The 14912-nt window shown below is 33.9% G+C and overlaps 1 long non-coding RNA gene across 3 annotated transcripts; it reads right to left on the reverse strand.

Annotated features, from left to right (window-relative positions):
- Positions 1-5834: 5834 nt before the first annotated feature.
- On the reverse strand, positions 5835-10772 carry LOC148969478 (uncharacterized). Of its 3 annotated transcripts, none has more exons than XR_016149560.1 (5): positions 8492-10772; positions 8222-8282; positions 8017-8097; positions 7680-7784; positions 5835-6785 (listed from the first exon to the last, which is right to left on the reverse strand). It is a non-coding gene; the product is annotated as an uncharacterized LOC148969478 (long non-coding RNA). The 3 variants fall into 3 exon arrangements; XR_016149559.1 differs by having other exon boundaries at positions 8395-10772; XR_016149558.1 differs by having other exon boundaries at positions 5836-6785; positions 8222-10770.
- Positions 10773-14912: the final 4140 nt, after the last annotated feature.

A 14912-nucleotide genomic window follows, 5' to 3' on the forward strand; every position in this document is an offset into this window, starting at 1 on the left:
TTAAAAAACTAAGTAACCTGGTTGCCTTAAAATTTTAAGTTCATTGAACTGGAAAAAGTGAGTTAATACAATGAAGTAGATTAATTTAACCATCAGAAACTCAAAATAATAAGTTATCTCAACTAAATAAATTATTATAAAGTTGATTTGACAAAAGAAAATATGTTGTGATAACAAATCTTGAAAATATTTGTTACAGTGCTGGTATATTTTCTTCTGGATCTTCACATGATTTTAAACATTGAGCAACTCACCAGCTGTTCACCTTGAACATACATACTTGAGCTGTGACAAACATTTCAGACGAGACCAATTTGTTGATGATGCATGGGATCATTCTGATAATTTTGTGTCTTTTTAAAAAAAGCTTGATACTGGTCGCTATTCACTGCCATTATATGGATGCGCTCAAACGGGAATTTTAGGGGAAAAAATTCATTATCCTTTTGTGGTCCATAATCTGTACGGCATTAGAAAAACACCCCTGGTGTTAGTAATTAAGTAAATTATGACATTTTAATTTTAGGGTGAACTATCCCTCTTAAGAGGTGAGCCTTTGGTAAATAAAATGGCCATTTATTTCAATACTTCATTTTGTACCTGAACGAAACGGATTGGTCTCGTCTGAAATGTTTGTCACAGCTCAAGTGTGTTCAAGCTGGTGTGTTGCTCAATCTTTAAAATAATGCATGTGTGCATTCTTGAAGATCTAATGGCTATCCAAATATCCATGCCTCAAAGGCTCATTAAAAGGCTCTGCTTGGTTTCAAATTAGTTCATGCATTTGATCACTTTTTGTACTGTATAACATGCAACTAAATTTAAAGGGCTAGTGCAATGGACAACGGTTCAATAACTATTCCATCAAGATGATCACTTTACAAAATTTGTGTGTGCACATGTGAAAGAGTTTAAAATAAAATAACAGGCAATGAGTGAAAAAAGCCTTTTAGAAATGCTGGGACCAATGTCTTTTCTCTGGTTTTCTCTCTAGTTTTATCAATGAATGGCTCTTCTTTTGTGCACTAATGACTGTGAAAGCCGCAGAACCCCTCCGTCTTCATTCATAATGAACAGATCCATAGAAAACAGCTTCAATGGTTCTATTTTGTTCTTGACTCCATTCTAAAGAACCCTTTATGCCAAAAGGTTCTAAAAACATCTTTACTGATGGAACACTCATGTTTAACAGGTTTTCTTTTAGTGATCAAGTATGTTTACATGCTCATGCATTTTAACAACAATTCAAAAATGAAGATTTAGGGGTTCAATTTGATGGATTTCTTTTTTAATTTATTAAAAGTTCTATATGAAGCTCCTGACGGAACCATATACAATGTGACATCAAGAACATTTAATCACCAAAAATATATAGTATATTACTCAACTAGGAACCCAATGCAGCCTGAAGCGGTTCCTACGCTGATGCGTCAACTGTGTTCCCGACACAAAAAATGTAGAAGAATTTCATTGTTGCCTAAAGGACTCATCTGAACGAAGTTATTGCAGAAACTTGAGTGTTGCTGGTCTTGTTGCTCAGTGAAACCGGATAATCCAGCTCTGTCAGGATTTATCACTACACACTGGGCCGTTTACATGACAGCGTTTTCAACTAAAAACTGAAACTTTTAATGTGTTTTGGTCTTTCATTTGTGCGTCAATGGCATTTTAGAGGCCTGGGAAAAAAGCAAACTTTGGAAAACATGTTTCAAAGTGCAGGTTTTTGAAACCGATCCTGTTATCGTCTCAGTGTACAACTACAAAGGTTATATTATATATTATATAGCCATCTACTGGCCTGGCAGCAGAATACAGCATTTTTAGTCGTTTTCGCAGATCTGTGTGTGAATGTTGTTGTCTCCATGCGTAAAACGTTGATAAGTTAACGTACCCTTATTGTTTCACTGTAAAAAAATATTGTTGGTTTATTGTTGGTTGGTTGTCTTAAAATTTTAAGTTCACTGAAATGGAAAAATTGAGTTAATACAATGAAGGAGATTAATTTAATCACCAGAAACTCAAAATGTTATGTTATCTGAACTACATAAATTAAGTTGATTTGACAAAAGAAAAAATGTTGTGATTACAAATCATGAAAATATTTTTTACAGTGGGTTTACGGAGAGATGATGTATAAAAAATAGATATTGGCAATAAAATATAGGCTATGCAATTTTCTTAAATTTTTCGTGCAAAGATAAATAAAGGTTGAGCTCATGTAATCAACTGGATTTCAATGCAGATAGAGGTTAATACTGTTATTTTTAATGCATTGTGACTGTTTTATGATCTTATTTCTATGATCTCATCTGTATATGGTAAAATGAAAACAATAAAATAAAGCAAGCACATAACTGCTGTGTACTTTACAGCTTTCAGTTGAAGTGTTTGTAAAGTTTACAGAAGCCCTTGCTCAAAAATGCGTTATATAACGTGTAGTTACAGTCAAACGCTTGAAATAAACAAAGGGGGTTGTGTGACATCACAAAAATGTGAAGGATGTTACTGATACAACAGGTTCAGCTGGTAAAGTTAAAGAGCATTGGACTGTTTTCGAACATGATACACATCTTGTTAAACACAATATTTTAAATAAAGAGATTCTAGGCTGGTTTAAGCCGTTCAGAATGCATATGATTGAATGGTGTTGCTCTTGTCATAATATACCGGTAAAAAGGGAAGGTTGTCTCCACTCATATCAGTTACTTTACTTTTATACTTTTTAATTTTTCTTGCACAGATGTTTACAACATCTAACATACATTCTATATCAACATACACTTAAACATCACATATTATAGGCCTACTTTAAAACAATACAACACTTATACATCTAACACCTCACAGTACGCTTGATTTCTGATTGAAACGCTAAGATAGCCTGGCGCACAAAAGAGTGTTTCAGCCTCACTTTGTTAAAGGTGCTATATGTATTTTTTAGTGGCCTCTACCGGTGATGTTTCAGATTGCAACCAATTTTTCCAAGAGCGCTCGTGCTCGAACACACTCATGCACTGTAAAAAAATATTGTTGGTTTAACTTAAAAAAGTAAGTAACCTGGTTGCCTTAAAATTTTAAGTTGATTGAACTGGAAAAAGTGAGTTAATACAATGAAGAAGATTAATTTAATCATCAGAAACTCAAAATAATAAGTTATCTCAACTAAATATCTTGTTTAAGTTGATTTGACAAAAGAAAAAATGTGATAACAAATCTTGAAAATATTTTTTTTTTACAGTGTGGTACATGGTCGGCCACACTGAGACTTTTTACACACACCGGAGAAAGCATAACATGTAACTCATGTAAACTCCCACTGCAACGCTACAATAATAGACTATTGTTATCAGCTTGACTGAAATAATGCTCCATACTCGTACCATGATAACGCTACATCTATCTAGCATAAGGCATTTCACTAACTATCTGTGTATCTTTCACCATATGTCAACATCGGTGAATGTAGAATATGATAACGAAAATGGTGAATGAACTAGACTGAACAATTTCAGTGTAACAGCAAGATCGTTGGAAGTATCATGACTGTACTGAGCATGTCTGGATGGAAGTGTGTGTTATAAACAATATGATAGTAGTGGATGAGTGACATTAGACAGTAGATCTAGTACATCAAATAAAAGTTATATCCTAAAGCACCGACTTTTTGTTATCCTGGAACAGTCTTTTGTGTTCATTTCATGTCTCATGTATGTTGTAGTTTACCTTGCTATTTCATTACAGTTTACCATTATTTATGTCTAAAAGTATTTTCTATAGAACTCAAAACAGAACTGTGTTCTTGACAAAAACCAGCTATTGGATAACTTAGGATATTGACTGAAATTGTGGTTAATGGACTAATAATGCCTCAAATGATTCTGTGTCTTAGTGCTATAGTTTATGATTTACATTTTGTAACTTTATTGTCGCTGAACACATGCAGACACACTTTTGGCAAAATGTTAATGTCCTTGCCTTATAATGATGATTGACAGGCACGACTGCCATGTTAATGTAGTATTAATGGCATCTGAATGTTGTTTTAGAAGTTGTGGGGGAATTCCGGTGAGGAAAACAAAGTCAAATTTATTCTTAGAACAATTTTATACAAAGAACAGGCATGCCAACTAGTTACTAATATATGTATACTAATTTACACACAGCTGAGGCGGAACGATATCTTTTTGGTCTGGACTGGAGTGCTGCAGTTCCATTGTTCACCACAGATTTACATTGGAAAATTGTGTGGCGCTGTAGAGCACTGCCTTTGAATGAATCAACCGTTGGTTTTTGCAGTGATTCTTCAGGATTTAGCTTTGTATTTAGCATTAGCATTAAGCTTTGTATTTGTTGAAAACCTGTAGTATTTTCGAGTCACCGTGCTTTCCACCCTCATATCCCCCTGAAACGAGAGATTTATGTATGTTTTGTCTGGAAAAAATCCCCCGATGGCGCAAAAATCGAAGATTTTTGACCAGAAAAGTTTAGAGCAGGGCTAGACTGGCCATCGGGCATATCGGACATTTTCCCGGTGGGCCAACGTGCTTTGTGGGCCGATACATCTCATACTTAATTTTTTTTAAATAAAACATAAATAAAAGATCATGTGCTTATCTATTTCAAGTATAGAAATTAGTACGTTGAAAGTTGAGTTTTCAGTGCATTTGTTTTACAACATATGGCAATTACTTAATTAGTATTACGTAGCAGTGTATGTAGACAGACACTATCACAACTAAAAGATTTTTGAGTTTTTCTTTGTTCAATTTGCACACACTGAATATGGGTTAGAGCTCCTAATTTTGAACTAAACAAAGTGCACCAGATTGATGAATTTAACATTAAAAAGCACATTTTTTTTCTCACGGAGGAGTATGCCAACCCCCTAGAGGGACAGAGGTGCACTCAAAAAATTGGTATTGCTATCCCAATGCAGTTTATAGCTTGTTTTAGGATTACTGGAGTATAGTTCAGTCAGCTTAGTAGTTATTTCATCTGTTAACTCTTACTTTTCACTAATTACATGGCATAGTGGTTTTAATAGGAATTGGTAGCCTATAGCCTACATATTCAAGGGCGTGCAAAGTTTGGTTGTGTTTATGATCATATGTTGGCCAGTCTGGGGGCCGATTTTTTTGTCTCTGTCCAGCCCTGCTTGACTCGTCTCATTATATATCCACTAGAGAGCGCCAAACTCCAGACTTTCTTCATCTCCACATCATTCAGGGAACTCTCGTTATTCCATAATCAGTCTTCTTTTTCTGACAGTCAATGAATAAAAATCTGCACTTTATTCAAGGCAAGGAGAGTCAGGACTCTCTGTGACCCCTAAACCCTTACCAAAATAAAGTATACTTCAAGTTTATTTAACTAAGTATACTTAAGTAAAGTACAAGTATTTCTCCCAAGTATACTGGACATACCAAGTATACTAAGATCATAGTACTAGTAGTATACTTGTAAGTATACTAATTTAATACTTCTTGGGACTAAATTGGCCCACTTTTTAGTATATAAAAGTATACTTTTAAGTATACTTAAAGTGTAAGAGTGGTAAACTTTGAGTTCACAACTAGTTTACTTCAAAGTTTTATTTTGTACTGCAGTTATACTACAAGTGAACTTATAGACATACTTCTAGTTTACTAGTTATATACTTCTAGCCTGGATTTTTAGTTTATGAAAGTACACTTTTAAGTATACTACTCAGTAAACTACTAGTTCAATAGTTTTTATACTATAAGTGTACTTGTAAGTTTTCTTTCAGTGAACTTAACATCATACTTATAGTTTACTATTTATATATTATTTTTTACGCTGTGTTATATGAAAAAAAAAACCCAGCATGGTTCATATACAGCAACCATATATCTTTCTTACTTAAATTGGCCAGAATTACCTTATGTGTTTCATGTAAGACCAATACATGTCCTATAGAAAATCAGACCGATTATGGCCCCTTTCATACTAAATAGCACACATACAACTTATAGGGGAATTTTGTGTCGTATACGAATACTGTAAAAGTCTTATATGAGTTGTACATGACAAAAGTATCGAATGGTGTATGGTACTTGTAGAAAACACACAATATTCATATACAAATCATTTAAAGTTCTTATATCGAATCAAATGAGTTTTACATGACAAACATATGCAATGGTATATGGTTTTATTACAAAACAACTTAAATTCATATACAAATCATTTAAAGTTCTTATATTGAATCATATGCTAGTCAAATTAAAGTAATATACGATTTATACACATTTTGTGTAATTTTTTTATACTTGTTATAAAAAAGTGTCATACAGATTTCATGTTTAGATGACCAACATGACTTATACAAAGTTTGCAAATTTGGAAATTGTACAGTACAGAATTCTGTTCATTGTAAAGTTTAAAAAAGGCAAAATTCAAACAGTGGTTTTAACAAACTATTTATTTTATTAACAAACAAGCCCCTTTACATCATAGGTTAACCTTTAAAATAAACAATGAATGCAAAATATAGGTATTTCTGTCAAATGGTCTGTGATACTTCAAATCCTGAACAGTGAATGTAAGTCCAGTGTCAGTGAAGTTGATTCAGTACCTTCGACCTGCAACAGTACAGCAGTGCTCGAGTCAACAACATTCAGCAGAAGAACAGTTCTAGGATACGAGCGGATCAGTCGCAGGGTACGAGTGGATCAGTTGTGTCCAGTTGCTAACAGTAGAGTTTCATAGAGCAGGAACGGCTGTGCAGATCCAACTTTCTCGAAAAATCCTGGAGTGCTGGTTCTCTAGATAACACAACACAAAACCAGATCGATCACAATTAATACAATTTGTGTCACACAAGAAACTATTTTGGTTAGATTAAGAATAGAATTTACTGATTTCCAAGTAAATTAAAGACTTCATTCATCCAAAAATGTTAATTCTGTCATTAATTATTATTATATGTTGTTCCAAACCAGAGTTTTGTTCATCTTCGGAACACTTAACGAAGTTAAGCCTATACAACTACTATTTCCAAAGCCACGGAAAGGAAATCAAAAGTCAAAACCATGTCCTTTGGTAAACTTGAGGAACACCCATCAAAGTACAAATGTGGGGAGGCGTTGCGACAGTTGTGTTGCAAAAGTGGATCTCTACCGTCAATCAATGCAAAGACATGTTACGCACAGAAAAAAATCCTGTTGAAAATTTTTAACTTTGCCGTCAATTTGCCGCAACGCTAAAAAAAATGAGCCTGCCTGCGACGCACGAATGGATTCAAAGTGTTCAAGCGTATACATGTGAACACAGCATAATGATGTACCTTTATACCAGTGATCTCAAACTCAATTCCTGGAGGGCCACAACTCTGCACAGTTTAGCTCCAACTCACACGTGTAAGGAAGTTTCTAGCAATCCTGAAGGCCTTGATTAGCTCAATGGATCATTTGTGTGCTTAGGTTTGGAGCAAAACCGTGTAGTCCTGTGGCTCTCCAGGAATTGAGTTTGAGATCACTGCTTTATACCTTTCTGGGGCTTGAAAGCGGTAGTTGCATAGACTGTCAATGGAGGGCAGGAAGCTCTCAGATCTCATTAAAAATATCTTAATTTGTGTTGTGAAGATGAAAGAAATTCTTACATGTTTGGAACAACATGAGGGTGAGTAATTAATGACAGACATAAATTTAGACACCCACCTTAAGAAATCTCCCTAATAGTCAGCCGCCGGAAGAATCTGTGTTCCCTTCTTGTGGCTGTGATGTTGGACAGGTGATAGGCAGACATTTCCCAGTCAGTGGAGTCTAAAATTAAACAGCAAGAAAACATATACCTGTCAAGTCATGAAAACAATTGGTTTGAAAACTAATTTTAAGTCAAAAATAAAAATTACTTTTGTAAAGTTATTTGACTGGACAAAATCAAAATGAGTGTTATGAAACACAGAAAATCATAGTTATACGAAATAGCAACAAAGCTATGATTATTGTTTTTGTTTGTGCCCATGATTCTCTCATGTTATCTGTTAAATCTTACCATCACCAAGTTCTAGTCTGTACAGTCTTTAAACACCAAGCCTGGTTAGCATTAGCCACTCGGTGCATCATAGAAATGCTCCTAGAAAAGACAAATAGCTAAATCAATAACTTACATTTAAACATAAAAGCATAACCACCAAACATCAAAAGTTATTCTGATAAGTACATTTTGCATAAATATTTAATCTGAAAGAATTAATTACCCATTCTAAGAAAATTGGTCGTCCAAAAAAGGAAATTTCACGTGCATTGTTGGTCTGCAGTCTGTGAGTTGTAAAAGATAGTTTGAGGAGGATAAATACTTTTACTATTTGCACGTCACAAATATTGTCATAAACAATATAAAACACGTAATGTAAGGAGTTAAAACACTTACTATTTGTTTTTACTGTTAAAAGCACATCACATATATTGTTAAAAAAACAATATAATGCCATGAAATACATATTGTAGATTAGATTAAAAACACTTACTTTCTGTGTTTTTCCTGTTAACGTTACAAGCAAACCTCCCTCGTCGTCAGCTCAGTTTTGAGTCAAAGAAGATAGTCGCCTTGGCTTAGAGAAAATATTCGGCTCGTTTAAGCGCACAAAGCATTTAAATATCGCTGAAAATAAATATATTATAAAATACATATTGTAAATTAGATAAAACACTTACCTTCGCCGTTTCCCTGTTAAAAAACAAACGAATCCTGGTCAGCTCTGCATCGGAATCGGGCGTCGACGGAAGTGCCCCCCTGAGAGCGGTTTAGCCACGCACAGCAAACAATAAGACGTTATACAATGCATAAATAAATGCGATAAAACACTTAATCCATGCGCTTTCCCTCGTCGTCATCGAATGCCTTGCATCGCGAATCATTGAAAATGGCGTCTATGTAAAATGTCTCTGCATGTTTCGTCGCGCTCAACAAGTAAAAGTCCCGGATGTAATTCATCATCGAGTTTTATTTAAATCTTTTTTTTTTTTTTTATTGAATATGTATCAAATAACAAGCAAGTACAGAGCACAAAAACACATAGAATTCCGACATGTTATATCAAGTATATTAAACTTCACACATGGAAAGAAATAAAAAAAATAAAAAAATAATAAAATAAAAAAAAATAATAAAAAAATAAAAATAATAATAAAAAAAATAAAAAAATAAAAAAATAATAAAATAAAAGACATACACAGAGGAAGTTTTATTTAAATCATGGGGTGCACCGATTTAACAAAGTTGCGTCAAACATGTTTCTAGAACAGTGAATAAAATGTTGAAAATTGGCGAGAATATATTTTTGTATATGTGATAAACTCTGGTGGTGATATGCATAAGAATACCTTAAGGAAAGTTTTATGTTTGTACAGGTTAAGAATAGTATTTTATTTTATTTTATTTTTTTATTCAGAAAACTTTAAAGGGAAATACAAAGACATTTGAAAACCCCAATTCTGATAATTTACTCTGATGAAGATATACATGTCTTTCTTTCTTCAGTCAAAAATAAATTAAGGTTTTTGAGGAAAAAATTCTAGGATTTTTCTACACAGACTTCAATGGTAACCAAAAATTAAAATTTTCTAAGAAGGTTCAAATGTCCATCTCAATGTAGCTTCAAAGTCTCGACATGATCCCAGTCAAGAAGTAAAGGTCTAATCTAGCGAAACGATCGATCATTAAAAATAATAATAATAATAATAATAATAATAATAATTAAAAAAATACTAAAAATAATAATAATAATATTATACTTTTGAAACTTCTTTGAACATTTGAATAGTTGGTTGCCATTGAAGTCCATTCTGTGTATAAAAAAAATTAAGTGATACATGGATATCTTGGATGACATCAGGGTGAGTTTGAAAGTCAACTTAATACTTTAAGATATATGCTGGACATGAATATTAAATTAGCATTATTTTCCTATGTTTTTACATAAAGAAAATCTATATGGCTTTTGTGTAGGACATGCAGTATATGACATGTATGATTAAAATATATATTAATATTATGCAATTTATATATGTTGATTTTTCAGCATATATGTCTCTTACAATATTCTGTTGGAACATATAAGAATCACAGGTGTTTTTATTTTAGCAAACCTTTTCCATATGGATAGGTTACTACTTGCATATTATACTTGAAATATACCTTTTACTGTACTTTATGTACACTTGATGTTAACTCACTCTACCAGTGGACTACAAATATAAATATTCACAAGACAAACAGGAGTCAAAATCAAAAAGTCATTTACTTTATAAATTTTCATAGTTTTCAAACAAATATTGTTTTGGATGCCCAGTTCAAACAAAGGACAACACAGTACGAACACATACATAACTACCCACAAACAGGTTGTACTTCTTTAGTTTCTGCATTTAAAGTATACTACTAAGTTTCCAATTAGCTTATAGTATTTATGCTTGAAATAAACCATTAACTGTACTTTAAGCATGCAGACTTGATGTTAACTTGCATGTTAACTTGCATGTGAAAATTATTTAATAAAAGAGTAAACACAAGTACAAGCCAAGTACACTTAAACTTTCAGTATTCAGAAAGAATACTTTTCTTAAGTATATCTTGATCAAATGATTAAGTACAAGTATACTTAGACTTTTCTGTATACTTGTCAGTATAAGCCAAGTATACTTAAGTATACTTTTGTTAAGTATATATCTGAAAAGTATATTGAAAGTAGACTGAAAGTACACTCTCTTATTTTTAGTTTAAAACAAGTATTCTAATAGTACACTTGAATAAACTTATTTTTCGTAAGGGAAGCCTGGAGCTCAGTGCATGTTTTAGCCGATATCCCTCAGCTATCTGCATCAGAAGACATGATTCACATTTACTGTTTAGAAAAAGTCGCACAGTGTTTAGTTTATTGCTGTAAAATCCCACTAACAGCGTCTTATTCTATAGTCGCTCAATAGCGCCACCTAGTGGTGATACTGAACACTGAATACTAGCATGCTTTCGCTCTGAAAAAGAAAATGTAAACTATGTATTAGTGTACAATTTTCAAACAGTAGTATAATATGTAGATCTTGCATAACCTCATTATGTTGGTTGCATATGGAATCTTTTTTTAAAATATTTACACACACACACACAAAAAGGTCCCCTTTTGGTGAGTGTGTAACGACACCAAGGTCCCCTGTTTGATGGCTAGACAAGTACACACACACAAACACACACTCACTCACTCAAACACACACACACACACAGTTTTGCCTGTTGTTCTGCACATTAACATAAGTCATCCATTCATTTGCATACATGTGTAGTGTGCACACTGTATAGTGCATGACGAGTAGTGTGTGTCTCGTGCTCCACAGGTTGTTCTGTGACAGTGTTTAATCAAGGCATCTCTCTCTCTCTGTAGGACGCTCAAGGGCAGTGTGTCGGGCTGAGTGGATTTCCTCTGCTGATAAGGGCTTGAATCTGCTGTGGCTGTGATGGAGGTCAAAGGTCGCAGAGCAGCAGGTGTAAAGGAACGACCACGTCGACAGGTTCGGACGTCAAAACACACGACAAAAACGTATATTCTGATGAATCACACTGAGAAGAGAGACGATGACATGACTGAATAAACATTATTTTCCATGAGGGAAGAATTTTCAATCTGGATTTTAGATTTCTGTGCTGGACGTTTATGCAAATTAGTGCATATTTAATTAGGCAATTCATCATTTGCATATTTAAACATGCATAGCATTTCGGAAAACACAACACAATCGTCTTAATATACTGTGATTAATCAAAATGGGGAAGTATGATGATATCTATGTCAGTTTTCATTCACTTTTAATAGATGATTTGGAGTAATAGTGAAGGTAAAGCATCATGAAGTGTCAATCATAGGCTACACATTTAAAAGCATCCCAGAATGCACCTGATTTAGTTAGTTTATGATTGTCAAGAGCGAGAAGACTGGGAATCTTCTGAAGCAGCTCAAATATAAGACAGATTTCCTTTATTAATCATATTTTGGTCACTACACAATTTTCATATTTCCTTTAGTGTTATGCAATAGTTGTGGACTCATTCAATATAATATAATTATAAAATGTGGAAAGTCAGAAACAGTGTGTTAAAAAGCCTCTTGACCACTAGAGGCGCCGTTCATCCACATAAAAGATGAGCAGAGAGAAATGTATGAAGATTTCAGCAATAGTACAAACATTGCTCATTATCTTGGGCTTTATGAATTAGAAAAATTCCCATTTATGTTAAAAAGGCCCTATTATGATTTTTTTCCATGTTCAATCTTTTTTTTTAGTGTGTAATGTTGTGGTTTGAGCATAAGAAAGGTCGACAAAGTTCTTCTCTATATCAGTGTCAGTGTTTCTGAACTCCTGAAACGCCTCCATTGTAGTCTTGAGTTTCTTCCGGAACAAACACGTCACAATATTCCTCATTTAAATAATTAATATGCAGAATAAAGGGGCGGGGCCTGGTTGAGTTAGTTAGTAGTGTGTTAAACTGGTGGTTATGGAAACGGATGGGACATTTCCCAAACACACTCGACCAATCACAACACACTGATCCAGCCGACCAATCAGAGCACAGTGTGCTTTTCAGAAGGAGGGGCTTCATATAGAGACAGGAAGTAAACAGAGCGTTACTGACAGACTGGGAAGAGAGGAGCCGCAACAATGGAGAATATGAGGAGAATATTCAACATTCAAGCAGGAAAACCTGTTCTAGTAGAGCACAAAAACAACATCAAGAATAAAAACGGCTCAATAGGTTTAAGATTTGTGGCAGTAAGTTTTGCTGAAGATGACTAAATCTAGTGTTACTGTGGCTCATGCTAATATTTTTAATATGTTGTTGTCTTGTTTCATAGTACACTTTAGACACCCCAGCCATGTCAGGCATCAGGGAAAAGGACCACCGGTTTGTTTTTAACACAACAACAGATGGCTTAGTGTCAGTGCGTTCTTCTCAGGCACCAAACCTGAAGGAAGTATCGCAGAGAAACGCGTTCCAGATTGCCGGTCGCTAGTCGTCCCCTGGGTGAAATTGGGGAAATTCGGCATTTGTTTTCAAGCCAAGAGCTCAGAATGCAAGAAACACAGACAATGAACACAAAGTCAATCGTTTGTTTACTGGTACAGGATCATTGTGCAAGTCGTCTTCATTTGGCTTTGTATGAGCGGCAGACACTGTTCCTAATTTTCCTCAAACTATTATATCTCAATCACCACCAGAAAAATTATATCTCAATCACCACCAGAACATTTCCCAACAGATGCAACTGATGATCCATCAAGTTTTTGTCTTCTGACATCATTTATTTTTAGTTATTGCTTGTTTGTGACACTGACTACACTGTTAGACCTTACCAGGTTTTTTACAGTAAAATACTGGCAACACTGTTGCCAGTAATTTACTGTAAAAATGCACTAAAACTCACACTAAAAAATATAACTTATTAGTTTTAGTGCATTTTTACACTAAAAAAACCTGGTAAGGTCTAACAGTGTAGAGTTGAAATCCCTGGTCATGCTAAAACATCTCAAACTACAGTATTTTAGAGACCTGACCATATTTTCTGATGTCTGACTGAAATGATAATCCTTCTTTAGAGAGTTCAGATCATTTATAGCACTATATTATCACTTATACAAAGTTTCATGTCCCATATGAGATGTTGTTATCAGCGCAGGTTTATTGAAAAGCTCCTCAGAGGTTACACTATTTCCCTCCTGGATTGTACAGAGATGATTCGTCTGTGTTAAACATTAATTGAATTTTGATTTTAGGCAATTATTCTTCATTTTAGTGGGTATTTGCATTAATCGAAAATATTAATGGGTTCATTTGGCGGAGCTGAAGAGAGTGTTTGGGCGCAGAGGACCCTTCCTAACTCTGAACCCCTCCAGATGTTTCTCCACTAATCTTATGTGTCTTTGAAGAAAAAGAGAGGAAAAAGAAATCATTGGAATTGACTAGGATCACTATGGAAGCTTGTTTACGCCACTGAATATAAGATAAAAAAGATAACTGCGACAATTTTTATCCTACAATTTTATTTCCCACAATTGTGACTTTATATCTCATAATTACAATTGCGAGAAATAAAGTCGCAATTGCGAGAAATCAAGTCAGAATTGTAAGAAATAAAGTCGTAATTGCGAGAAATAAAGTCACAATTGTAAGAAATAAAGTCACAATTGTGAGAAATAAAGTCACAATTGTAAGAAATAAAGTCACAAGTGTGAGAAATAAAGTAGCAATTACGAGAAATAAAGTCGCAATTGCGAGAAATAAAGTCACAATTGCTAGAAATAAAGTCACAATTGTAAAAAATAAAGTCGCAATTGCGAGAAATAAAGTCACAATTGCTAGAAATAAAGTCACAATTGTAAAAAATAAAGTCAGAATAGTAAGAAATAAAGTCGCAATTGTAAGAAATAAAGTCACAATTGCGAAAAATAAAGTCGCAATTGTAAGAAATAAAGTCACAATTGCGAGAAATAATGTCACAATTGTAAAAAAGTCAAAATAGTAAGAAATAAAGTCGCAATTGTAAGAAATAAAGTCCGAATAATAAGAAATAAAGTCGCAATTGCGAGAAATAGTCACAATTGCGAGAAATAAAGTCGCAATTGTAAGAAATAGTCACAATTGCGAGAAATAAAGTCAGAATTGTAAGAAATAAAGTCAGAATAGTAAGAAATAAAGTCGCAATTGCGAGAAATAAAGTCAGAATTGTACGAAATAGTCAGAATAGTAAGAAATAAAGTCGCAAATGTACGAAATAGTCAGAATAGTAACAAATAAAGTCGCAATTGCGAGAAATAAAGTCCCAATGGTGAGAAATAAAGTCAAAATTGTAAGAAATACTGCCGCACTGGTGTGAAATAGTCAGAATAGTAAGAAATAAA

This window comes from Pimephales promelas, chromosome 23, assembly GCF_988280905.1.
Source record: "Pimephales promelas chromosome 23, fPimPro1.hap1.1, whole genome shotgun sequence".
Classification (NCBI taxonomy): domain Eukaryota; kingdom Metazoa; phylum Chordata; class Actinopteri; order Cypriniformes; family Leuciscidae; genus Pimephales; species Pimephales promelas.